Source organism: Podarcis pityusensis (assembly GCF_964106645.2).
Source record: "Podarcis pityusensis genome assembly, chromosome: 14".
In the NCBI taxonomy this organism is placed as follows: Eukaryota; Metazoa; Chordata; class Lepidosauria; order Squamata; family Lacertidae; genus Podarcis; species Podarcis pityusensis.
In genome coordinates, this window is record NC_138039.1 from 8,582,661 (window position 1) to 8,607,678 (window position 25,018).

The window sequence follows — 25,018 nt, forward strand, 5'->3', positions numbered from 1 at the left end:
CTTGGAAATCCGTTCCCCGTCCTTCCTTCCATCTCCCGCCTCCTGCCGCAATTTCTCTCCACTAGGACGTGCACGCGATCCGATGCGTCCTTACTCCCGAGGAAGCCCTCGCGGAGTTCAACGGAATTTCCTCCCCGGGTCAGGATGCGTAGGATTGCGGTGTGATTTGGGCGAGCGGAGAGAGACAGATGAAGCGACCTCGCCCCCCCCCTCCACCTCCCCCAACACCACCCCTTAGAGGTTGGGATCCTAGGCAGACTCCCTTACCTGAGAGTAAAAAAGCCCACTGAGCATAGGCGGGCCTTGCTTCCTAGTAAACACCCCCAAAACTTGCGTTCCCATAACCACCGCTGCGATCGGTCTACTCGGAAAGTAAGGACAGACCCCCCCCCCCGCAACCCCTTTGCAATTTAATGGAGGGTCCTTCTTTTACCCAAGTTAAAGGTCCCTTCTGGCAGCTTGAAGTTCCCAACTGGAGAGATCCATCGCAAGGAGTTTCTAGCTCCTATCTTTTCCTGGGCAGTAAGTCCCATTGAAGTCAAGAGGACTTGTTTCGGAGTAAACACGCACAGGCTGGCGATGGGGGGTGTTTAAAAGAGGACCAGCCGCCTCATTTTGGGATGGAGGCAAGAAGCGACTCTCCGCGCACTTCCTCGAGAGTAAACTCAGCTAAGCGCCAAAGAGCTTACTCCCGAGTAAAGGTGCATGGGATGGCGCGGCGAGAGAGGAAAGAAACCTTTTCCACCTGCTCCGTAAACCTCTCCAGTAATACTAATAGCACTAATTTCCATGCTAAAAAAATAATGGGGAAACGCACCGGGGTAAGACGTTTATTTTATTTTATTTTTTACTCTCTCTGTCTTTTTTGGCAAGCGAAATTGACATGCAAAGCGGCAGCGAGGCCGGGACCCTAATCTGTCCATTTCACTCACGGGTGGCCGGGGGTTGGCGCGGGGTGGGGTGGGGTAGATGGACGCTACTGTCGAGGCAACCCAACTCCACCCCCCTTTGCAACAGTGCCAGGCAAAAAGATCGCCACCGATCATCCATCCATAGCCCCCCCACCTCCCACCTCTCTCTCTCCCCCTCCCCATTCCGCATTTTAAAATTCTTATTTATCATAATTGCTATTATTTAATCGCCTTCGCCGCCGCTTGTTACTCACTGCATTCGCCCTCCACATAATTCCAAGCTGAAAATTCTCCAAGTCATTTCAAAAGGATTCCTTTGGCACCCGTCAGAAACGCGTCTCCGTTTGTGTGTGTGTAGGTGGTGAGTGTGGGGGGGGTGCTTGTGTTTTGTGTGCGTGTGCGTCTGCTTAATCCCCAGATTTCAGCTCAGGTGCCCTTCCGCAAGAGGGGGGGGGGGGAGAACCACGCCAGGCAGCATCTTCGGGCTCCCAAAACCATCCAACACACACACTCACACACAGGCGCGCGCGCACACACGCGCGCACAAGCACACATACACCGCCTCCCTGTTCCAAGTTTGCCAACCCAGCCGAGGGAGGGAGAGCGCGCAGAGTCCAACAACCTCAACTGCTTGCCCTGCTTTGCAAACGAGAGAGATGCCAATCTCCCCCCAAAAAACCCCGAGGCGCTTTAATTGCGCGCGACGCTTGCCCAAACTGGAGACTTGTTACTCGTCCCCATCGACGTTTGAAGAGCGCTTCTCTGCTGCAGTGGAAGCAAACAGGGCAGGAATTGGGAGGGTGTCACCAAAAAAAGACCAGCAGCCCCCTTCCATCTCTCTCTCTCTCTCTCTCTCCATCACTGGAAAGGGATTGTGGAGCCAACTCGCCAGCAGGCGGCTGCCGGCTGGAGGGATTGAAGAGCGCAGGAGGAGGAGGAGGAGGCCCCAGCTGAGCGGAGCTGGCTGGGCTGCTGCTAGGGGCTTGGCTCGGCTGGTGCACTGCCCCGGGGCGGCGGAGGAGGAGCGGGCGGCGGCGGCGGCGGGGCCGCAGTCTGGAGCAGAGTGCGGTTCGCACGCAGCGCTTGAGCGCCAGCCCAAGCGGGGAGGAGGGAGAAAAGTCTTCCTCGCTCCTTCTCTGCAGCACCCCCTCCCCAAAACCGGGGGGAGGGAGGGAGGCGGAGCCGCTGCGAAGGAGAGAGACGCGCCGTGTGGCCGCCCTGCGACCCGGCAGCAGCGCGCGTACACACGCATCCACACGTGCACACGCGCCGCCGGGAGGTCGGTGTGGAGCGGCCGGGAGGCTGAGCGGACCCGGTCGCGCCGCCACCGTTGCAAGGGGGGAGCAGGGGAGGGAAGGGGGCTCGGGCAAGATAATGTTCACTTTATAGATTAATATTATTAATAATAATAATTATATCCTCTTCCTTGTAAAGCTGCTGGTTGATTGTTTAAGTTGCAGGCTGCCTCCCTTGCTTGCAAGACGGAGGGGGCTGTTGCAAGGGCTCTGGTGAGTGGGAGATAGATACATATGTTTTTTTAGCAACAAAATTTGGGATGCTGCCAACTCATATTAACTATCAAGGCAGTGTATCTATTGCACAGATGTGCATTTTTAAAAATATTCTAAAGTAGGGGAGGGCCCTCGATTTTGCCGGTGCGTAAATGGTTATTTATTCTTTCATATTCATGGGGGTTGGATTGCCCTGTGCCATAGTTTTCTTTCCTTGATGTCCTGCTCTCCCCCACAGGCTCAAAGTGGTTTACGGGCAAGTTTGCTTTTCGTCCCCCCCCCCCCTTCCACCCCTTAAGCATGAGTAATTCTGCCCTTGTGCAGCTCCCAGTCTTAATTATTTAGTTTTTTAATCAGAAATATTAATAGGATATGTTAGGCAGCAAAACCGCAATCAGTATATATATATATATATATATATAGAATACACATGAATGATTTCAATTCCAAGCCAAGCCAATAATTTAGGGTCTGATCCAACATAAATCACTTTGGAATGCCACACATGGGAAGAAATTCGTAAATGAAATAATAATAATAATAATAATAATACTAATAATAATAATAACTAATAAATACTTGAATGGAAGCAAGTCCCACTGGACTGTGCAGAACTTCTTCCAGTGTAAACATGTTATAGAGCATTCTGTCGATCAAATGTAGGTGTTTGTTTGTTTTTAAGGGGCTGATAGAGGTAAGAAGGCTTTGTTGTTTAGTCGTGTCTGACTCTTCGTGACCCCATGGACCAGAACACACCAGGCACTCCTGTCTTCCACTGCCTCCCGCAGTTTGGGCAAACTCATGCTGGTAGCTTCGAGAACACTGTCCAACCATCTTATGCTTTCATAAGTGTGAAACCTCCAGCCTCCATCAGGCTACACCCCACTCTCCCTAGGCCTTGCACCCTCCTCCCCTGTTTTTGCCTGACTGGAATGTGTCCTAGAACACTGATCCTGCTTCTTACCTGCCTGTAAGGAGAATCAAGGAGGATGCCCAGGTGTCAATCATAAATAGTGCACACAGGTAAAATGTGACCTTTCTTTTACCTCTGGCCCTGTGCACCTCTGGCACGTGGCCCCTGGAAGGTGGCCTGATAGGTGACTGTGGCCCTGAGGCTGAGAACTACCCACTGCCCTTGTAATAACCAAGCTATCCTTCAGCGCTGGGAGGGAAAACTCTCACATTTCCATACCCTGTTTCAGTAACATGCCAGAACCAAAGCAGCTTAAGAATTAAACAGATGTGCCCTTAACTCAGAGCACCATTGATTCAAATGTCCGCCATTGAATTCTGCTTGACCCCGACAAATAAAATCAGATCAACTAAAGCTTTTTTGGTTGAATCTACCGATTAAACAGACGGAAGCTGCTATCCTGTGCACACTTGCTTGAGTGAAGGCCCAATTAAATAAAATGAGATTCACTTACTAACTTTATGCGGAATCAAACCATGGGTCCGTGTATTTTAGGATTTGCTGCACCCGCTGCATTGCAGAGGGTTGGGCTAGATGACCATTTAGGTCCCTTCCAACTATCTATGATTCAGTAGTTCTTAACCTTTTTGGGGGGGGGGTCACTGGCCCCTTTGAGAATCTGGTGGAAGTTACAGAGCAACTCTGCAGAAAAATGCACATCGACACATGCACGCAAAATATTCCCCACAATTTAATTTATTGTGTTGGAAATACCTTTTTTTTTATCTCCAGTTCACAGACACCCTGAAGTCTGTCCCTGGACCACAACCCCTAGTCTACACTGACTGGCAGCTCTCCAGGGTTCCAGGCAATGGACATTCCAAGCTCTAATGGAAGATGTCAGGATTACCTGGGAACTTCTGGCTTCAAAGCAGATACTCTACCCACTGAGCTATGGCAGTGGGGTCACCATGTGACTCTTGCAAGCATAAGCAGCAAGAAGACCCTTCATCAGTCCAGAAGGACCAGATGCAGAGGAGACCAAGAGGGCTGGCACTCAGAGATGATAAAGAGACGAGTCTAGGAAGTGCAGCTTCCATGTACTGGGGCAGTGTACCTCCAAATTCCCAGAAAAGCAATGCTGGGAACGGAACGTTGCCTTCCTGCCCCATCAGATGTCTCCAGGTACCTGGGATGAAGCTGTGAGGGACCCATACTGTCATCCAACATGACTCATGCATTGCTATTCTAATATTTCCTATCCTTTAGGACAGGAGAGGGGAAACTCAGGCCCGGTGGCCCCCAGCCTCTCTATCTGGCCTTTAGGACTCTCTCCAGACTAACCTCCTCAGCCACAGACCCTCTCCACAGGCCACATCTCTTACCAGCCCTGCTTCGCACCCTCCTTGACTGTTTTTGCCTGGCTGGAATATGCCTTTGAATCCTGATATTTCCTCTTTCTTGTCTGGATGGAAGACAGAGGGTGTGTGTGTGTGTGTGTGTGTGTGTGTGGAAACCAGCCTATCGTGCAAAGGAAAAATCATTGCTCCACCAATTTTTGTCCCTGTCTCCACCCACCGCTGGCATGTGGCCCGCCAAGACTTGCCCGGAAGGGAATGTTGCCCTCGGTCTGAAAAGGGTTCCCCAGCTCTGCTTTGCGGGATGAACCATTCTACTGCACAGAGGTACCATTGACACCCGTTGCTCCACCCCTTTTGCCTCTGGCTCCACCCACCACACAGCCCTCGGGGGGCGTGTCTCGCATAAGGGGATACGGCCCTGGGGGCCAATAAGAGATTCAGTACCTCTTGGCAGGTAGGATTGCAGCCTTAGCAGTTACTGCCATCCAGCAGTATGCCACCCTCATCTTCCTAAAGGTAAAGGTAAAGGGACCCCTGACCATTAGGTCCAGTCGTGGCCGACTCTGGGGTTGTGGCGCTCATTTCGCTTTATTGGCCAAGGGAGCCGGCGTACAGCTTCCAGGTTATGTGGCCAGCATGACTAAGCCGCTTCTGGCAAACCAGAGCAGCGCACGGAAACGCCGTTTACCTTCCAGCCGGAGCGGTACCTATTTATCTACTTGCACTTCGTGCTTTCGAACTGCTAGGTTGGCAGGAGCAGGGACTGCGCAACGGGAGCTCACCCCGTTGCGGGGATTCGAACCACCGACCTTCTGATCAGCAAGTCCTAGGCTCTGTGGTTTAACCCACAGTGCCACCCACTTAGTAAATGAATAAATGCTTAAATCAAGAAAGAACTTAGCATATGAAGTTGACTGTTTATAAATATATCAAAATTGTGAGAGAGAATTTACTGAATAAGCCCGAGACTCTTCATGGGCGAAACAGGTGACAAACGCCAGCACCCTGTCTAATTCTTGTGCGTAACATCACTGACACTTCGTTTGATCAAACTTATCCTCGTTGATATCTAACCCTTGAGCACAACATCGCCGACACTTCATTTGATCAGGCTTACCTTTGTTGATGTCTACAGGAGCCTGGCTAAAGGAACTTTTAAGACTGAATCTTCCTTTTGGACACAGTTTGAATGAGTTTTCTGTGTGTGGCTTCTGTAGTGGCTCTTGTACATAGCTCTCTCAATTTTTGGATTATTGATATAAGATTTAGAACATAGAATGGTTTGGTAACGTTTTGTGTGCCGCTTATGTGCTACTTACTTATGTTCTACGAGAATTGGCAGCATATGTTCATTTCTTCAACCCTCATCTTCCTGGCTTATTTTCATTTTAATATTGCATAATTGTTTAATTGCCCTTCTGTGTTTAATATCGCTCCGAGCCATCAGGAGACCGGTTGCTACTGGAAGGTGGGAAGGCCCAGCTGGTCAACAAATTAAATAAATAAATCTTGGAGCGTTGCACCCAATAGACGGAGTTTTATTTTCATTTTCCCCTAGGCAATTCCGACCCGGTGGAAGCACCATTTTTGATGCGGGTGACTCCCCCCTCCTCTCTCTCTTTGCCAATCCAGGGATGAGAGAGATGTTCTTCTTGAATGAGCCAGAGGATGCTTATTTGTTGGGGAAATGTGGGAGAGGAGACTTTATTTTAAGCACATTAGCCTGGCAAGAGGAAAGGTATGTGGATTATTTACGACTATTCTATCAGCCCGAACGCCCTTTCCGCAGGGGACAGCACTCATTTAAAAAATGATTGAAGAGGACTTTTTTAAAAAAACACCAAAAAATATGTAAATAAATCTGTGACTTATTCATGAATCTATTCATTGGTGGCAATGTGCTGATGGGTGCATTTTGCCTGCTGATGTTCCAAGAATGAGGGGTCTTGTTTATTTGACATTTTGGGATAATAAGCAGTTCTGAAGGGCCCATCTAGTCCAGTGTCATCTTCTCACAGACGCCAGCCAGATGGCTATTATGGGAAGCCTGCAGGCAAGGCCAAAGAACAACAGCCACACTCTTCCCCACTTGAGATTCCCAGTATCTGTTATGATGCTTCCGACAGCAGAGGCAGAACGCAGCCATATCCTCCATCGATTTGCCTAATATTCCGTAAGAGCGTGAGAAAGTTCTTGGGCAGATGGATCAGGCCAGTGGCCCATCTGGTCCTGCATCCTGTTCTCAGAGTGGCCAACCAGATGCTCATTTTGGGAAGTCCACCAGAGGGACGTGAGCACAACAACACTCTCCCCTCTTGAGATTCCCAGCAACTCGCATTCAACACTGGAGCTCCAACACTGGAGCTAGAACATAGGCACCCTGGCTGGTGGCCATTGATCGGCTTATTCTCCATGAGTTTGCCCAATCTTCTTTTAATGCCATCGAGTTTGGTGGCCATTACTGCCTCCCCTGGGTGTGGGTTCCATAGTTTACACTGTACGAGGAAGGGCTTTTTATTGCGTGTCCTGAGTCTTCCAAAATTCAGCTTCAATGGATGTCCCGTTCTAGTGTTACAAGAGAGGGAGAAAAACTTTTAATAATAATAATTTATTACTTATACCCCGCCCGTCTGGGTGGGCCTCCCCAGCCACTCTGGGTGGCTTCCAACAAAATATTAAAATACAGTGATACATCAGACATTAAAAGCTTCCCTAAACAGGGCTGCCTTCAAATGTCTTCTGGTAGTTGTTGTTCTCTTTGACATCTGATGGGAAAGCGTTCCACAGGGTGGGTGCCACTACCGAGAAGGCTCTCTGCCTGGTTCCCTGTAACTTGGCTTCTTGCAGTGAGGGAACTGCTAGAAGGCCCTCAGCGCTGGACCTCAGTGTCCAGGTAGAATGATGGGGGTGGAGACGCTCCTTCAGGTAAACTGGACTGAGGCCATTTAGGGCTTTAAAGGTCAGCACCAACATAATGAATTGTGCTCGGAAACGTAGGTCTTTCTCTGTCCACCTCCTCCATGTGCAGAAAGTAGCCTTCAATACAAAAACAAACCTTTGCATTTGCTGCTGCACCCAGTTTTGCCCCTAGCCCCCTGAGAAAAGGCATTGACCGGTGAACCACTCTGGGAATTGTAGCTCTGTGAGTGGAGCAGGGAGATCTTCCAACAATTCTCAGCACCTTTAACAAACTACAGCTCCCAGGTCTCTTTTGGTGCAGCCAGGACTGTCTAAAATGCAGAGTGCACCCGGAGCCTCAGTCTAGGTGCAGACGTGATCCAGCAACAGGATCAAGCCAAAGTCAATATCTCATGGAGAGTGCACTTCAGTCAGAAGCAAGGAGCCAAAGGCCTGTGGTGTAATATGTGTCAGGTGAAGACATCCCCAGCCCCTCAGTTGCTTGCAAATGCAGTAGGTAAGTTGTAAGCAACCTCGTTGTGGGCTCATCCACACTAACCTTTTACCCCATGCTTTCCACACACATGTCCGAGCACTTTAAGAAAATGCCCCACCAGTTTCCCCAAGAAAACCTGCTCTTTAACACTGAATTGGAGCAAACAACAATTCATGTTTTCTGTGGAATTGTTTTCAGCAGTAAATAGGTTTTTGTGGGGCAGGGCAACAAAAGAAGAAGCTTGAACATGGAGCTTTAAAGTTCAGACTGTGGCATGCAAGGGAGTCTGGATGAACCCTGCACAGTGGTACCTCTGGTTACAGATGCTTCAGGTTACAGACACTTCAGGTTACAGACTCCACTAACCCAGAAATTGTGCCTCGGGTTAAGAAATTTGCTTCGGGGTGAGAAAAAAAATTGTGCTCCGGCGGCAGGGCAGCAGTGGGAGGCCCCATTAGCTAAAGTGATGCTTCAGGTTAAGAACAGTTTCAGGTTAAGAACGGACCTCCGGAACGAATTAAGTACTTAACCTGAGGTACCACTGTATTTTTTAAGCCACAAATGTGTTTATAGCCCCAAGGCTGCTCACACCCTTTGCCTAAGTGAGGTGCTAACTTGGAGCTATCCACGGTCCTGAAACTTATGAACATAAGAACTGCTCTGCTGCACCCGGCCAATGACACCTTTTGGTCCACCATCCTGTTCTTGCAGCAGCCAACATCCATGCAATATGGTTCCATTTCGTTCAATAAAGCTGTTGACTATGGCGCAGCTCCTCTGTCTCATTGGCTAGGTGCACGTTGTTATTGTTGTTTAGTCGTTTAGTCGTGTCTGACTCTTCGTGACCCCATGGACCAGAGTACGCCAGGCACTCCTGTCTTCCGCTGCCTCCCGCAGTTTGGTCAAACTCATGCTGGCAGCTTCGAGAACACCGCCCAACCATCTCGTCCTCTGTCGTCCCCTTCTCCTTCTCCATCTTTCCCAACATCAGGGTCTTTTCCAGGGAGTCTTCTCTTCTCATGAGGTGGCCAAAGTATTGGTGCCTCAGCTTCAGGATCTGTCCTTCCAGTGAGCACTCAGGGCTGATTTCCTTCAGAATGGATAGGTTTGATCTTCTTGCAGTCCATGGGACTCTCAAGAGTCTCCTCCAGCACCATAATTCAAAAGCATCAATTCTTCGGCGATCAGCCTTCTTTATGGTCCAGCTCTCACTTCCATACATCACTACAGGGAAAACCATAGCTTTTACTATACGGACCTTTGTTGACATTTACCTTTAAACCCCATCTTTTCTCCAAGGGGCTCATGGGGTTCTCCCCCACCTTTCCTTTCCTCCTCACAACAAACCTGTGAGGTAGGCTATTATGATTTTATTTCATAAAATGTACACGCTGCTTGACTGTGAAAAAGAAAAAGGAACCTCAAACATTCTTACAAAAAGATAAAACAATAAAATCAAAAAACCTTATAACCCTGCTATAAAACATACAAAAGTAAACACACTAAAACAGATTAAAATTTGCATCAACTTTCTGAGCATCCGGCTAGGCCTGTCTAAACAAGAAAGTTCTTAGCAGGCACCGAAAAGAGTAGTGAGGGCACCTGCTTGATCTCAATAGGCAGTGAGTTCCAAAGTGCTACACTAAATGGTAGAGTTATTACAAATACAGAATGGGTATTATGTGACACGTGTAGTAGAGCCAATTTCTCAGATCGAAGCAGTTGAGTGGGCACAGGCAGGATAAGGGGATCTTGTGAGTAAACTGGTCCCAAGTTGTTAAGAGCTTTATATACTAACAGCAACACTCTGAATTTGGCCTGGTAACAAATCAGCAACCAGTGCAGATCTCTGAGCACAGGTGTTATACGCGGGTGGCACTGTGGTCTAAACCACTGAGCATCTTGGGCTTGCCGATCAGAAAGTCGGCGGTTCGAATCCCCATGATGGGGTGAGCTCCTGTTGCTCTGTCCCAGCTCCTGCCAACCTAGCAGTTCGAAAGCACGCCAGTGCAAGTAGATAAATAGGTACTGCTGTGGCAGGAAGGTAAGCGGTGTTTCCGTGTGCTCTGGTTTCTGTCATGGTGTTCGGTTGCACAAGAAGTGGTTTAGTCCTGCTGGTCACATGACCCAGAAAGCTGTCTGTGGACGAACACTGGCTCCCTTGGCTTGAAAGCGAGAGAAGCGCCGCAACCCCATAGTCACCTTTGACTGGACTTAACCATCCAGGGGTCCTTTACCTTTTACCTAGAGCTATCAGCTGTCGTGCTGCAGCATTCTTCACCAAGTGCCGCTTCAGGATCAAGCGGGAGGGAAGCCCCACAGAGAGTGCATTGTACTAATCCATCGCAGCAGGTTAAAGGTAAAGGACCCCTGACCATTATGTCCAGTCGTGACCGACTCTGGGGTTGCGACGCTCATCTCACTTTGTTGGCCAAGGGAGCTGGCGTACAGCTTCCGGGTCATGTGGCCAGCATGACTAAGCTCCTTCTGGCGAACCAGAGCAGCGCACGAAAACGCCTTTTACCTTCCCACCGGAGCGGTACCTATTTATCTACTTGCACTTTGACGTGCTTTCGAACTGCTAGTTTGGCAGGAGCAGGGACTGAGCAATGGGAGCTCACCCCGTCGCGGGGATTCGAACCGCCGACCTTCTGATCGGCAAGTCCTAGGCTCTGTGGTTTAACCCACAGCGCCCAAAATCAACATTCATTGCTCCACCCACTTGAGCCTCTGGCCCCGCCCACCATTGGCATGCAGAAGGGAACATGGGACCTCAAGCTGAAAAAACGGATCTCTATCTAGTAAAATGGCAAGCAATTGAACCCGCTGTCAAATTAACAGTGCTTTCACTGCTGCCTGGATTAGATGTCTACCATCATAACCTTCCTCGGCCTCTGCGTTTTCTGTTTCTGCTGGCAATTCTAAACAAGCAGTCAATCAATCCATTAATCAATCCTGCAGGTCTCTCTCTGTAAGAAATTCTGATGCATGCTGCAAAAGTTGGCTCCGTTTCCTGATTTTTTTTTCCAGAGGGGGAGAGGGATAAGAAAGCCTGCAACAACAACAACAACAAAAGCTATTGCGTCACCCTGTCTGGAGAGTGCCATTAAATCAAGCCCTTCTGTCATTTATTAAGAATTGCTGCTGGTTTGGAAAACGGGTATATATTTCACCTTTGACACACTTCTTGCAAGGAAGACTCTGGCCCTGCCAGACTTGCTATTGTGCTGCTGTCACCGATTCGATCGTAAAGTACTTCCCCAAAAGCCTCTGCCTGGCCAAGTGACTCCCCCGTGGGTGCTGGCAGGAGCGCTCCCAGTCGTAACCAGTGAGGGAAATTACGGTCCTAGTACAATATGTTATCTCCAGCACCAAATCTCTCTCTTCCTGGCACATAATAATAATAATAATAATAATAATAATAATAATAATAATAAATTTATTTATACCCCATGCTCCCAGGCCAGAGCCGGGCTGAGGGTGGCTAACAACAGTAAAATTACAGTAAAAAACATAATAGGGGGGGAAACCAATTTAAAATACAGTGGAACCTCAGGTTACATACGCTTCAGGTTACAGACGCTTCAGGTTACAGACTCCACTAACCCAGAAATAGTGCTTCAGGCAAAGAACTTTGCTTCAGGATGAGAACAGAAATCGGGCTCCGGCGGCGCGGCGGCAGCACGAGGCCTCATTAGCTAAAGTGGTGCTTCAGGTTAAGAACAGTTTCAGGTTAAGTATGGACCTCCGGAATGAATTAAGTACTTAACCTGAGGTACCACTGTACAGGTTAAAATGCAATTTAAAATGAAGCCTCATCAAAACCGTAAGGGGAGGGAAACATAAGGGTCAGACTGAGGCCAGGCGGAACAGCTCTGTCTTGCAGGCCCTGCGGAAAGATATCAAGTCCCGCAGGGCCCTAGTCTTTTGTGACAGAGCGTTCCACCAAGTCGGGGCCAGTACTGAAAAGGCCCTGGCCCTAGCTGCGACCATCTAACCACCTTGTGACCTGGGCAAGGCTTCAGTGTCATGCCAACAGCCTGCCTAGTCCAGCATCCCTGTTCTCAAGGTGGCCGACCGAATGACTGTGGTGAACCAAGCAAGCAGGTCCTGAGCACAGGAGCAACACTCTGTCCTCCTGTGGTCTCCAGCAACAGGCATTCAGAAGGATCACTGCCTCCAACTGCGCAGGCAGAGTATAGTCATCCTGGCTAGTAGCCCTCAAATATCTGTCTCCTCCATGAATTTGTCCAAGCCTCTTTTTAAGATGTCCATGTTGGTGGCCCACATTGCCTCCTGTGGGAGCGGGTTCCAGTTTAACTGAGGTGCTGGTCACTGGGCTGCTGTCAGGGCAAACTGGATTTTAATTGCTGGATCTAAATGTGTGTGTCGTCATCCCCCCTCCCCCGCCCCCAGAAATGGAGTTCCTTTTTTTCTTTTTGTATTTGTATTATTCTTATTTGTCAGGAGTGCTGGTGGTTGCTCATGAGTAAACAGCCAAGACTCCGACCTGCTTTTTACAGGTTTTATTTAATGCAAACTATGTACAGGCATGGTCTTAAAAAGTAGAGACATCACCTTGCCGACAAAGGTCCGTATGGTTAAAGCTATGGTTTTCCCAGTAGTGATGTATGGAAGTGAGAGCTGGACCATAAAGAAGGCTGATCGCCGAAGAATTGATGCTTTTGAATTATGGTGCTGGAGGAGACTCTTGAGAGTCCCATGGACTGCAAGTAGATCAAACCTATCCATTCTGAAGGAAATCAGCCCTGAGTGCTCACTGGAAGGACAGATTCTGAAGCTGAGGCTCCAATACTTTGGCCACCTCATGAGAAGAGAAGACTCCCTGGAAAAGACCCTGATGTTGGGAAAGATGGAGGGCCCAAGGAGAAGGGGACGACAGAGGACGAGATGGTTGGACAGTGTTCTTGAAGCTAGAAACATGAGTCTGACCAAACTGCGGGAGGCAGTGGAAGACAGGAGTGCCTGGCGTGCTCTGGTCCATGGGGTCACAGAGAGTCGGACACGACTAAACGACTAAACAACAACAATGTACAGGCAAGAAACCCAAAGTTCATGTCTGTCTCAGTCACTTGCAGATTCCGGGAGTGGCTTCTTCCTGCCCTCCCCCCAGCATAAGAACTTAGACACCCCAAATCTCCACCTCCTTTCTTTACATTTGACCCCCCCCTTGCGAAAACTAGGTGACGGAAGCGGCATGTCTGTTTCCCGACCAGTCTGGCTGGGCAAGGTGCCAGGGCTCACAGTAACCTCTGTGAGCCTTTGCCTCACTTCGCCCTCCGACGTCACTCTTTCCACTTCCTGAGGAAGTGTTACTGCTCAGCAATGGTGGAGGCTCCCTGTACGCTTCTGCCCCCTCCCCCCTTTCGATGGCAGTACCCTGACATTATTATTTTATTTTGACAAATTAATAGTCATAAATAAATAAGAACAAAAATGGGCACTCCACCACCGAGACCATTCCATTGTAACTACCCAACCTCCCGAAATTTCAACACCTCTTGCGATGGTTTGACCCCTTTCCGTATTAACAGTACAAATTCTACAAACGCCCTCCATATCTCCTCGAAATAATTTATCCTGCATATTCCCTGTCTTACCTTAATGGCACATGTTCATTTATCGTTAATAGCTATATCCCACACCTCTTTATACCATTCTTCCATTTTATATTCTGCTTGCCCCTTCCACTAAATGTGTTCTGATGCACTTTAAACATTCTTTTTAACTGACTTGTTTTTATGACTTTGTATCTTGTAATGGTGCTTTTAAAAGCTGGAAGCCACCTTGAGGTAAAAGGTAAAGGTAAAGGACCCCTGGACAGTTGAGTCCAGTCAAAGGGGGCCATGAGGTGCGGCGCTCATCTCACTTTTCAGGCCGAGGGAGCCAGCGTTTGTCGACAGACAGCTTTCTGGGCCATGACGCAATGGGACACCGAGTTGAGTGCCAGAGCACATGGAAATGCTGTTTACCTTCCTGCCACAGTGGTACTTATTTATCTACTTGCACTGGTATGCTTTCGAACTGCTAGATTGGCAGGAACTGGGACAGAGCAACAGGAGCTCACCATCCTCATGCAGATTCTAACCGCCAACCTTCCAATCAACAAGCCCAAGAGGCTCAGTGGTTTAGACCACAGTGCCACCCACACCCAAGCAACCTTGAATCCTAGCTTGGGTGAAAGGCAGTATATAAATACATCAAATAAATAAAGGTGTGTTATGGTTTGCGCCTGCAGTAATGTCCCTGCCCAATGGAAAGCCTGCAAGTATAGTTGAAAGTCTTCCCCAGCTGTTGCTCCCTATCATCTGGTACTATGAGGTAGACTGCCTCTGCATTTGGAGGCTCCTGGCCAGATGTTGCCATTGCCATCAATCTCCCTTTCCCTCTATATGGGTTTGTCTGGTCCCGTGTAAGCCAGTGTCAGATCCCTCAAGCTGAAGGTGTTTCCTGTGTGAAGGAGGGGGGCTTACTTTTTCTCCAAAGAGCAAGACGTGGGAAGATCAAGAGAGACCTCCCCGTCCGTTCTGGGCACTGCAGGAAAACATTCGGTCGCAGATGGCCTCCCCGCTCCTAGCAAACCTGGCTCAGGCTTTGCACTTGGCATCCCAGTCATTCCCGTGCAATTTACCAAGCCATGCATGAAACGGTGGCCTTGAACAGCCCCCTCCCTATCTCTCCCCCCTCCCCGCACCACCCCACAGTCCCCTGAGCTAGCAGAAGACATGAGCTGGCTGTTTCCTGACAGCAAAAGCGCCACCCCCTCTCCCACCCTTCTGCGTCTCGGGGGCTTTTTAACTCAGCCAGACAATCCCCTGAAGAGATTTCCTGACTTTCTCCCTCTCTCTTCCGCAGCTGGGGAGCAGGAGGTTATCTGAGGTTCACAGGTAACAGCCCCCATGTGCCCCCCCTCCCTCATTCATTCACAAACACAAAAATCATTTCATCTCCAAACAAATCCCTTTTTCATTTAGCATCCAAAGGGGAAGCAGCTTTTTTCAGTGGGGGGTGGGGGCGGGGGGGGGAGAGGCTGGTAGCATGAAGGGCATCTGAATTGGTACTCATCTCTGACTGGGTAGGTCAAGTCAGAAACTTGTACAGTGGTACCTCAGGTTACAGACGCTTCAGGTTACAGACTCCGCTAACCCAGAAATAGTACCTCGGATTAAGAACTTGGCTTCAGGGTGAGAACAGAAATCGCACAGCGGCAGCGGGAGGCCCCATTAGCTAAAGTGGTGCTTCAGGTTAAGAACAGTTTCAGGTTAAGAATGGCTCTCCAGAGCAAATTAAATTCTTAACCCAATGTACCACTGTATCTGTAGACTCTCTGGCTTTTCACAGCATGCAAGAACACAAACACGGACCCTGAGCATTTTGGATGAAAGGTGCTGTTTTCCACTAAATGTATGTCCATTCGGAAGAAAACCGTAGCTTTCCCACACCCTTTTACTCATGACTACAGTCTCTCGTGTTGTTTTTGCTGGATGTTCAGCACCAAAGTGACCTCCCTGGGGTGCAAGCCTAGGCAGTGTGTATGGAGGTCCTGGGCTGCCCAGACAAAAACACCACCACCCCTCTCTCAGCCTCGCTGGTGTGCTCCAAACAAAAGCAGAGCAAGACGTTTGGCGGCAGCTTGGCTGCAGGAGTTGCCGGAAGGAGGTGTACAAGGCACCATCCAACCATCTTAGGGACTCCACTCTGGATTTGTGGAGGGCTCAGCTTTCCAAACTGTGTGAAATGACACATTAGTGCAGCGGTAGGCAACCTAAGGCCCGGGGGCCAGATGCAGCCCATTCGCCTTCTCAATCCAGCCTGCAGACAGTCCAGGAATCAGCGTGGTTTTACACCAGTAGAATGTGTCCTTTTATTTAAAATGCACCTCTGGGTTATTTGTGGGGCCTGCCTTGTGTTTTTACATGAGTAGAATGTGTGCTTTTATTTAAAATGCATCTCAGGGTTATTTGTGGGTCATAGGAATCCGTTCATTATTACTTTTTTCAAAATATAGTCCAGCCCCCCACATAGTCTGGGGGACGGTGGACCGGCCCGCAGCTGAAAAAGGTTGCTGCCCCTACATTAGTGTGTTGGCTGCAGTGTGTGGGTGTGTCGCGCAAACGCTTCCCCCGGGGCTGGAAAGGGGATAGTTTAACCAGCGTCGAAGGAAGCACCTGGGGCAGAGTGTCCGGAGTGGGGCAAACTGCCCATAGGGGTGGGGCACATGGCGCCCATAGGGATGGAACAGAGTGCTCAGCATCCCATGCCATCCCTATAGGCGCTGCACACACACCCATGCCATGCTGTCCTATGCCATCCCTATGGGCACCACGGTGGCGCAGCCCATCCCTATGGGCACCGGGTGCCACAGGGCACATGGTGCCCATAGGGATGAGGCGTGGCGCCCATAGGGACGGGGGTGTGGCGCCCATAGAAGATGGGGCGTGGCACCCATAGGGACGAGATGTGGTGCACAGCACCCATAGGGATTTGGTGCACGGTGCCCATACGGGAAGGGGCACTGTGGCCATATAGGGATGGGGCGCACAGCGGGGCCTCAGCTGCCCTATAGCTGGGGGGGAGGCAGAGGGCGAACAGCATGGAGCCTGCGGGCGCCGAGGTGTGTGGCTCGTGAATGCTACAGGCCCCGCCGTGACGAATAGTGCCCGCCATTTTGTCACACACACCCCCGTCAGGGTGGCACCTGGGGCAGACCGCACCCCCACCCCTTCCTACGCCCCTGAGTTTAACCTCTGATTTGCTAGTGTCGCGAAATGATGCATGTCTAAAAAGTGTGTCACCAACGTGAAAGGTCTGGAAAGCTCTGGCGTAGCATTTACTCCGTAGCTTTTGCTTCTCCTAAAGATCTCCCATGAGACAGCAGGTATGTGTTGTTCCTCAAGGTTTATTCCCAAAGCCTTTCCCATGACTCCTACCTTCTACCCATGCCAGGATTGCCTGGTCACTGACACACCTCACACAACTCCCATCTCACGGTTGCCACCAGGTTCCCCTAGCAAAGGAGTTGGGGGAACCTCAAGCTTGGGCTGGTGGCCTTTGCTGGCTTCCTGTGGGAGGGAGTTCCATAGTTTAACTACGTCCTGCATAAAGTACTTTCTTTTGTCAGCACCAAATCTTCAAATATTCCCCTTCATTGAATGCCCCACATTCTAAGAATATGAGAGAGGGAGGGGGGAAATTCCCTCTGCTTCCCCCCCCCCCATTCATGACTTTTACTCTGTTTCCCTAAACTAAAAAAACTCCAAACCTTGCAACCTTTCTTCGTTGGTGAGTCACTCTGATCCCTTGATCAGTTTGGTTGTCCTTTCCTGAACCTACTTCAGCTCTGTGGTACATACAATATACAGTGGTACCTCGGGTTAAGTACTTAATTCATTCCGGAGGTCCTTTCTTAACCTGAAACTGTTCTTAACCTGAAGCACCACCTTAGCTAATGGGGCCTCCTGATGCCGCTGTGCTGCCGGAGCCCAATTTCTGTTCTTATCCTGAAGCAAAGTTCTTAACCTGAAGCACTATTTCTGGGTTAGCGGAGTCTGTAACCTGAAGCATATGTAACCTGAGGTGTATGTAACCCGAGGTACCACTGTATATATATATATGCCTCTAATCAATGAGGCTGTGTAGGTTTCAGGTTACATTGAAAAATAAGAAGCTTGCAAAAACTGTTTCAGCGAAGAAATACCCCCGTGGGACTTGCATAAGCGTACAGCCTGTTCCTCAAGCACCCTTCAATTCCCAGAAAGAATTCCGCCCCCCCCTTAACTTTGTGTTGTCTTCCCTTTCAGCATTTCTCTTTAATTGGCTGGGATTAGCTACTACAAAATTAAGACAGAAAACCGGGGTTTAGCGTTTGTCATGGTGGATTGCAGATCCTCAGTTCCGGCATTTCCCTAGACATCCGCTTCTCGCCTTAAAAGATGGGCGCTTAGCACAACTTGAGCTGCCACTCATTCCTAAGGCACGTTGACTCCAGGGAGGAGAAGAGACAGCCGATTGCTATGCCTGCTCCCTGCCTATTATTAAATCCCTTCTTAACAAGAGGGTGTGAAGAATTAGTCAGGAATAACGGAGGGAAGGGGGGGGGGAGAGATTTCAATCCAAAGCTATTAGAATCTTGTCAGACGCACCACTATAGCAGTTATCATGACTCATGGGCTCTGTTCTTTATAAAAATATTCCTAAGTCTTCGGGATATATATTTGAATTTCTAAGCGAACGCCTTCTCACATAACAAGCAGCCTGCACTTCGAGGCTGCTGGATGAGGCCACTCTCATAAGCAGGACGAACTACCTAGCGCTATAGCCCATTAGGGGGCCTTTTCAGCGGTGGCCCCCACAGCTCCAGAATCCTTTTTCCCACAAAAGCATCACTGTTTTCTTTTAGCAAACAGGCAGGGATTGCCCCACTTCCAACAGGCTACCAGTGACTGATGTCATTTATGAATAATTTCGACACAGCTGTGTATTATGAATTACTCATTGTGAATTGTATTTGTTTGTTTCTTGGATCGAAACACCAACGTTCCACCAATTAAAAGAGGGGTGCGTGTTTTTCAGTGCCACGCTCCCGTGCGAGCCAGATGGAGCTTCCCTGTCTAAATTCCCTGTCCCTGTTACAGACAGCAGCTCCCTCAGCAAGTGCCGGACTGCCACCTCCAGTTTCCCCTCTTCCCCGCCGTCAAGCTCATTTTCATCGACTGCTTCTCTTCCTCAGGCAGAGGAGGAGCCTCTGGACTTAGCGGGGGCGGCCTGGCTTGCACAACTAGCATCTTCCCTTCCTCCACCTCCATAGGCTCTGACTCAGCCACCTTCTTTTGCATGAAAGGTCACATTTTTCTGTGCTGAGCTCTCGCGGAGCCAGCTGACTCACGTGACAGCACCAAAAACGCGGGAATCCGAAGCCACAATGGCTTCCGTAATTCCAGGATGTCCCAATCGCATAGGGACAGTTGATGGCTATGCTCTCTGCAGCTCTGTTCCTGCATCACCTGAAACCAGGCAGGTGAAGAATCAAGTCTCCTTCCTGTCACCTGAGTCCTCCATCTCTGAGCTGCTGTGAAAACTTACAGGCAGCAGTCCAGAGCAAGAAGGGCTTATCTCACTTTCATTGTGTGAACGAATCAAGTTCCTGTTTTCCTCTGCCTCTTCCTCCCCCTCTGCAGATTCCTCCCTGCCGGACATGTCTCTGACATTTGCTCTCCTACTTTCTTTCTTTTTTTGTTAAATCGTTTTTATTAATTTTCCAATAAAAAACATCCAATTAACATATCAAATCATAATCCAATAAAAATAAAAAAACTAAAATGAAAAAGACCAAGTTATCTTCCAAATTGTAGTTATTAATTTTTGGGTTCCTGGGCCCCATGGGAATTTGAGAGTGTGCTATGGACACTCAAAAAATTTGCTCTCCTACTTTCAATGCCCGCCGGGTTCTGGGAGGCGGGGTCTGGAATGCTTTCTAAAGACACTGTGTCCGTCAGCTGTCCCCCCTCTGGTTTCTTCTTCCTCCTCTCCCATTATTTCCCAGCTTTCCTCCTCATTTGCCTCTGAGCTGTGACCGTTCTCAAGCCCCTGTTGTAATTCTGAACTGTCTTCTTCTTCTCTGGAAAGATCAGGCTGGAGACGTGGCCTCCACCACTCCTCCTCTGCCCAATCCCTAGCATCACCACACTTTTAACATTTGGGAAAAGGATACTGGTACTGAATACTCTTGAGTACCCCCAGGAAAAAAGCACTGCCATGTCTGGCTGATTGGGACCTTTCCTCCGATCCAACAAAACAACTCCATTGGCGCCATCCCAAAACCACGGAAATGCCATGCAGGCCAAGAACAGCCAGCTAGATCCTCAAGTTCTTTATTTCCACCCCTTCCTGGATCTCTCTGGCTGCGTCCCCAGCATTGGCTCCAGATAGCCTGGTAGGAACAAACATCCTGCCGGTTTGCTTCCTCCTGCAAGAGAAGGAGCAAAGCCAGCAGGAAGTCCTGTATCCCCCACCAATGGGCAGAACATTGCAATCAGAAAATGTCATGGAACATATGAGGTCCAAGGGGGGGAGGCCGCATTTGAGGATGGGGGGCGGGGAGCCAAACAGGCCCATCATTTCTGTTATATAGCCATCCTAATTAATGTCATTGCTTTTTAAAAACAGCGGCGTAAAGTGGAAAACACCACCCCATATCCCATAAATGATAGAATTGCAAAATTGTAGGAGACGCCAAGGGTCCTCTAGTCCAAACTCCCTGCAATGCAGAAATCTCAGTTGAAGCATCCCTGACAGATGGCCACCCAACCACTGCTTGAAAACCTCCAAGGAAGGAGAGCCCACCGCCTCCCAAGGGAGACCGTTCCACTGTTGAACAGCTCTTACTGTCAGGAAGTTTTCCCATATGTTTGGTCGTACAAAGCCTCTTCAATTCTGAAGTGCGGTCGGGGAACGCAATGAATGAGAATGACTTTATTCTTGGTCTGGGCACCTCGTCTTTGATAGCTGTGAGTCCTGAATTGCAGGGGGATGAGCCTTGGGGTCCCTTCCAACTCTGCAGTTTGGCAATTGATGTCGGGCAGGGCTTAACGCTGCCATATATCGCTTGCATGCTAAACCCCGGAGAGTGCTTCCTCATGAGTCCAGTGTGGTGTAGTGGTTAAGAGCGGAGGACTCGTAATCTGGTGAACCGGGTTCGCTTCTCCGCTCCTCCACATGCAGCTGCTGGGTGACCTTGGGCTAGTCACATTTCTCTGAAGTCTCTCAGCCCCACTCACCTCACAGAGTGTTTGTTGTGGGGGAGGAAGGGAAAGGAGATGGTTAGCCACTCTGAGACTCCTTAAGGGGAGTGAAAGGCGGGCTATCAAGTCCAAACTCCTCCTCCTCTTCTTCTTCTTCTTCCTCTTCTTCTTCCTCTTCTTCTTCTCCAGTAGAAGCACCATAGGAGAGGCTGGCCTGATCCTGAGGAAGAATGGAAGCAGCTCAGAGAACTGTGGAAGCTGGACACAGCCATCAAAGCCAATAGCCATCGATAGCCTTGTTCTCCTTTAATTTGTCATTCAAGCCCATCTAACTTGGTGGCTGTCACTGCCATCTGGGGAAACAAGTTTCATAGGTCAGCGGTATGCTGATTTTCTTTTCTCTGTCCTGAAATCTTCCAACATCCAGCTTCCTTGGTAGTCCTCATGTTCTAGCGTTATGAGAGTAGGGGATGTGGGTGGCGCTGTGGTCTAAACCGCTGAGCCTCTTGGGTTGGTGGTTCAAATCCCCACAATGGAGTGAGCTCCCGTTGTTCAGTCCCAGCTCCTGCCAACCTAGCAGTTTGAAAGCATGCCAGTGCAAGTAGATAAATAGGTACTGCTGTGGCAGGAAGGTAAACAGCATTTCCATGCGCTCTGGTTTCCATCACGGTGTTCTGTTGCACCAGAAGTGGTTTAGTCATGCTGGCCACATGACCCAGAAAGCTGTCTGTGGACAAACACCAGCTCCCTCAGCCTGAAAGCGAGATGAGCGCCGCAACCCCATAGTCGCCTTTGACTGGACTTAACCATCCAGGGGTCCTTTGTTGTTGTTGATGTTGTTTAGTCGTTTAGTCGTGTCCGACTCTTCGTGACCCCCTGGACCAGAGCACGCCAGGCACTCCTGTCTTCCACTGCCTCCCGCAGTTTGGACAAACTCATGCTGGTAGCTTCGAGAACACTGTCCAACCATCTCGTCCTCTGTCGTCCCCTTCTGCTTGTGCCCTCCATCTTTCCCAACATCAGGGTCTTTTCCAGACAGTCTTCTCTTCTCAAGGGGTCCTTTACCTTTACCTAAGTGTTATGAGAGAGGGGGAAAATATTTATCTATGCCAGACATAGTTATATACACTTCTTCTTTTAAAAAAACAACAACACTTTTATTAAAGATAGCTTCATTCACTTCTATCATGTGGCCACTTACTTGCCTTTTCTCAAAAGCAAAAAGTTCCCAATGCCAAACTGGGGTAGCTCAGTTGGTAGTGTGAGAATCTTAATCTCAGGGTCATGGGTTTGAGAGCCCCATTTTGAGCAAAAAAATCCTGCATTGCAGAGGGTTGGTGGAGATGATCCTCGTGGTCCGTAGAATGCTATGATTCTATGGGTCTATGAAATGCTATGATTCTATGGGTCTATGAAATGTTGCAACCTTTCTTCTTAGGGGAGAGAGTCCATTGGATTAAAGGCAGTCACCTGCCTTTGCCTCTGACCATTGGGCATGCTGGCTGGGACCCATGGCAGTTGTCCAGCCACATCCAGACAGTCAGAAGTCTCCCATTCCTGCCATATCGCATTGACAAGGAAAAAAGCAGAGGGAGCAGATGGGGAAAAATCACTCTGCTGAAAAGCCACTTGGTTTCCATGCCAGACTTTTTAAAAAATCACCATGAGCCCCTCTGGGGGTCCCTATTTGCTTTCTTTTTGGAGGGTCATGTCTGCTCTTCAAGCTGCTGTGCGGCGTTTTGTTTTCAAAGGCGTTGTTTGCAACACAAATAGCAGAGCTAGATCCACGCATTTACAGCGCACGCAGTCCCCCAAATAATGCCTGGGACTGTCATGGTTTGCTTAAGAATGCTGGGAACTGTAGTTTGGTGGGGATGAAAACATAGTTCCCAGCTGGTGGGGAGGAAACCATGTGCTTCCAATGTGTGTTGGGTGGGCTTTAGAAGTTAGTGTGGGTCTGCTGTGATCAATTTATTTAAAAACCGGGGCTATTGGGTGGGGTAAGAATACAGGCTTTTTGATATGAGGCCAGAACTCAGGGATGAACCACATGTACCGTGGGTCCAGTTTCAACCCCACACATCTGAGGTAGCTCAGTTGGGTGCTGAGAATGCCAAGGTTGCAAGTTTGATCCCCGTACAGGGCAGCTGCATGTTCCTGCATTGCTGGGGGTTGAGCTAGATGGCCGTCAGGGTCCCTTCCAACTCTGCAATTCTGTGGTTCCATCTCCAGGTATGTCTGATCCTTGTACAGTGGTACCTCGGGTTAAGTACTTAATTCGTACCAGAGGTCTGTTCTTAACCTGAAACTGTTCTTAACCTGAAGCACCACTTTAGCTAATGGGGCCTCCTGCTGCTGCCATGCGGCCAGAGCCTGATTTCTGTTCTCATCCTGAAGCAAAGTTCTTAACCTGAAGCACTATTTCTGGGTTAGCGGAGCCTTTAACCTGAAGCGTATGTAACCTGAAGCTTATGTAACCTGAGGTACCACTGTAACTGGAGAGGGAACGGCCATACGTAGCTCAGTGAACAGAGCACAGATGGGTCTGGGCTCTGACTCAATATCATAAGTCAGTTTCTACGTTTCCGTAGCTAGTAAGGAAACTTGTCATGTGGCAGTGATAATCCATGTCTTAGCCCATAATTTGGGACTTTACTGAGACTTCTTGTTTATGACATATTGCGTTTCGTGTCATCTATATTTAGAGGGCTGCATAGCAGAATGATTTTTTTTCCCCTGCCCTAGTTTTAATATAAATTATTACACTTGAATCAGCTTCTGACCTAGATCTTGAGGAACAGGAGATTTCGTAGCTGGGATCCAGAGAGGTTCCCCCTGCATAGTGACAGCATCCGTTCTCCTAGGGGGCCCTGGCACAGCTAATGAAGAAAGGAAAAGACTGTGCCTAGGAAGAGGGCTGGAGCTCAGGGCCAGAGCATTTTCCTTGCATGTAGACAATTCAGTCCTGGGAATCTCCAGGTTTGGGTTGGCAATGTCCTCTGCCTGAAACCCTGGAGAGAGCTGCTGCCAGGCAATACTGAACCAGGTAGCCTGATACTGCCTCATTTGCGGGACACTTTAGAACAGGCATAGGCAAACTTGGCCCTCCAGATGTTTTGGGACTACAACTCCCATCATCCCTAGCTAACAGGACCAGTGGTCAGGGATGATGGGAATTGTAGTACCAAAACATCTGGAGGGCTGAGTTTGCCTATGCCTGTTCTAAAGTGTCCGCAAATGAGGCAGTGTCATCCAGCTCCTGCCAGGCTGAAGCTTGCAAGCTGCATGTATAGTCTCTTTAACATATATAAAACATTAAAGGCACTCTCTCCCTCCTGGAGATTCAACACGCACACACCTCGCCCTGGCTGCCACTGGGAGGTTACCAGTTAACTCGCAGACTTCAGGTAAGCCCCAGAGGTCTGGCAACCCTACCAAGTGCACTGATCTTGAGTTCTTGATAGTTGGCATCCCCGGGTCCCTGCACTTCTGTTAAACAGCAAAGGAAGACACCACAAGGTCATTCCTTCCATGGGGCTTTTTCAGATGAAGGCAGATGGGCAGCCAGGGAGGCTGCACAGCAATGGGAAATGCTTAATGAGAAGAAAAACATACACAACACTCTTAGCCATGCCATCATGATAAGGTATATTGAGGAGGGACCATAGTAGGAGCTCCAGACATTTGCAAGTACAGAAAATTCTGTGTTTGTGTGATAGATAGAAAGGAAGGAAGGAAGGAAGGAAGGAAGGAAGGAAGGAAGGAAGGAAGGAAAATTTAAATGTATATTCTGAAGGAACCCAGAGCATCAAACCAACAAGTGATAAAACCAGTGCTTCTTTCTGGGGGGGACTCAGGGGTACGCATACCCCTAAACATTTTGTGAATCTTTGTACTTTTATCCATTTACTGTATTTATTTTTCCTGATTTGAACTATAAAATGGTGATTTTCTTGAGTCAAAATGAGAGTACCCCTAAACAATTTTTTAGGGGGTGGGAAAGCACTGGATAAAACAACCAAAATGTCTAAAAACAAATCCAACACAGATGCAGATAGGGAACAATCTCTACAGTCGTACCTTGAAAGTCAAACGGAATCCGTTCCAGAAGTCCGTTCAGCTTCCAAAACATTTGGAACCCAAGCACAGCTTCTGATTGGCTGCAGG

At 49.0% G+C, this 25,018-nt stretch overlaps 1 protein-coding gene across 3 annotated transcripts in view; it reads right to left on the reverse strand.

Moving 5' to 3' along the window:
• The window catches only part of GRIN2A (glutamate ionotropic receptor NMDA type subunit 2A), a 210,553-nt gene extending 208,633 nt beyond the window's left edge, over positions 1-1,920 (reverse strand). For 2 of the 3 annotated variants that reach the window (XR_013979424.1, XM_080980936.1), the window contains exon 1: positions 1,166-1,919. The gene's annotated coding sequence lies outside the window, so the exon portion shown is untranslated. Of the gene's footprint in view, positions 1-1,165 lie in introns of all 3 variants that reach the window. The other variant, XM_080980935.1, reaches the window with a different exon arrangement.
• Between the last annotated feature and the right edge of the window lie 23,098 nt (positions 1,921-25,018).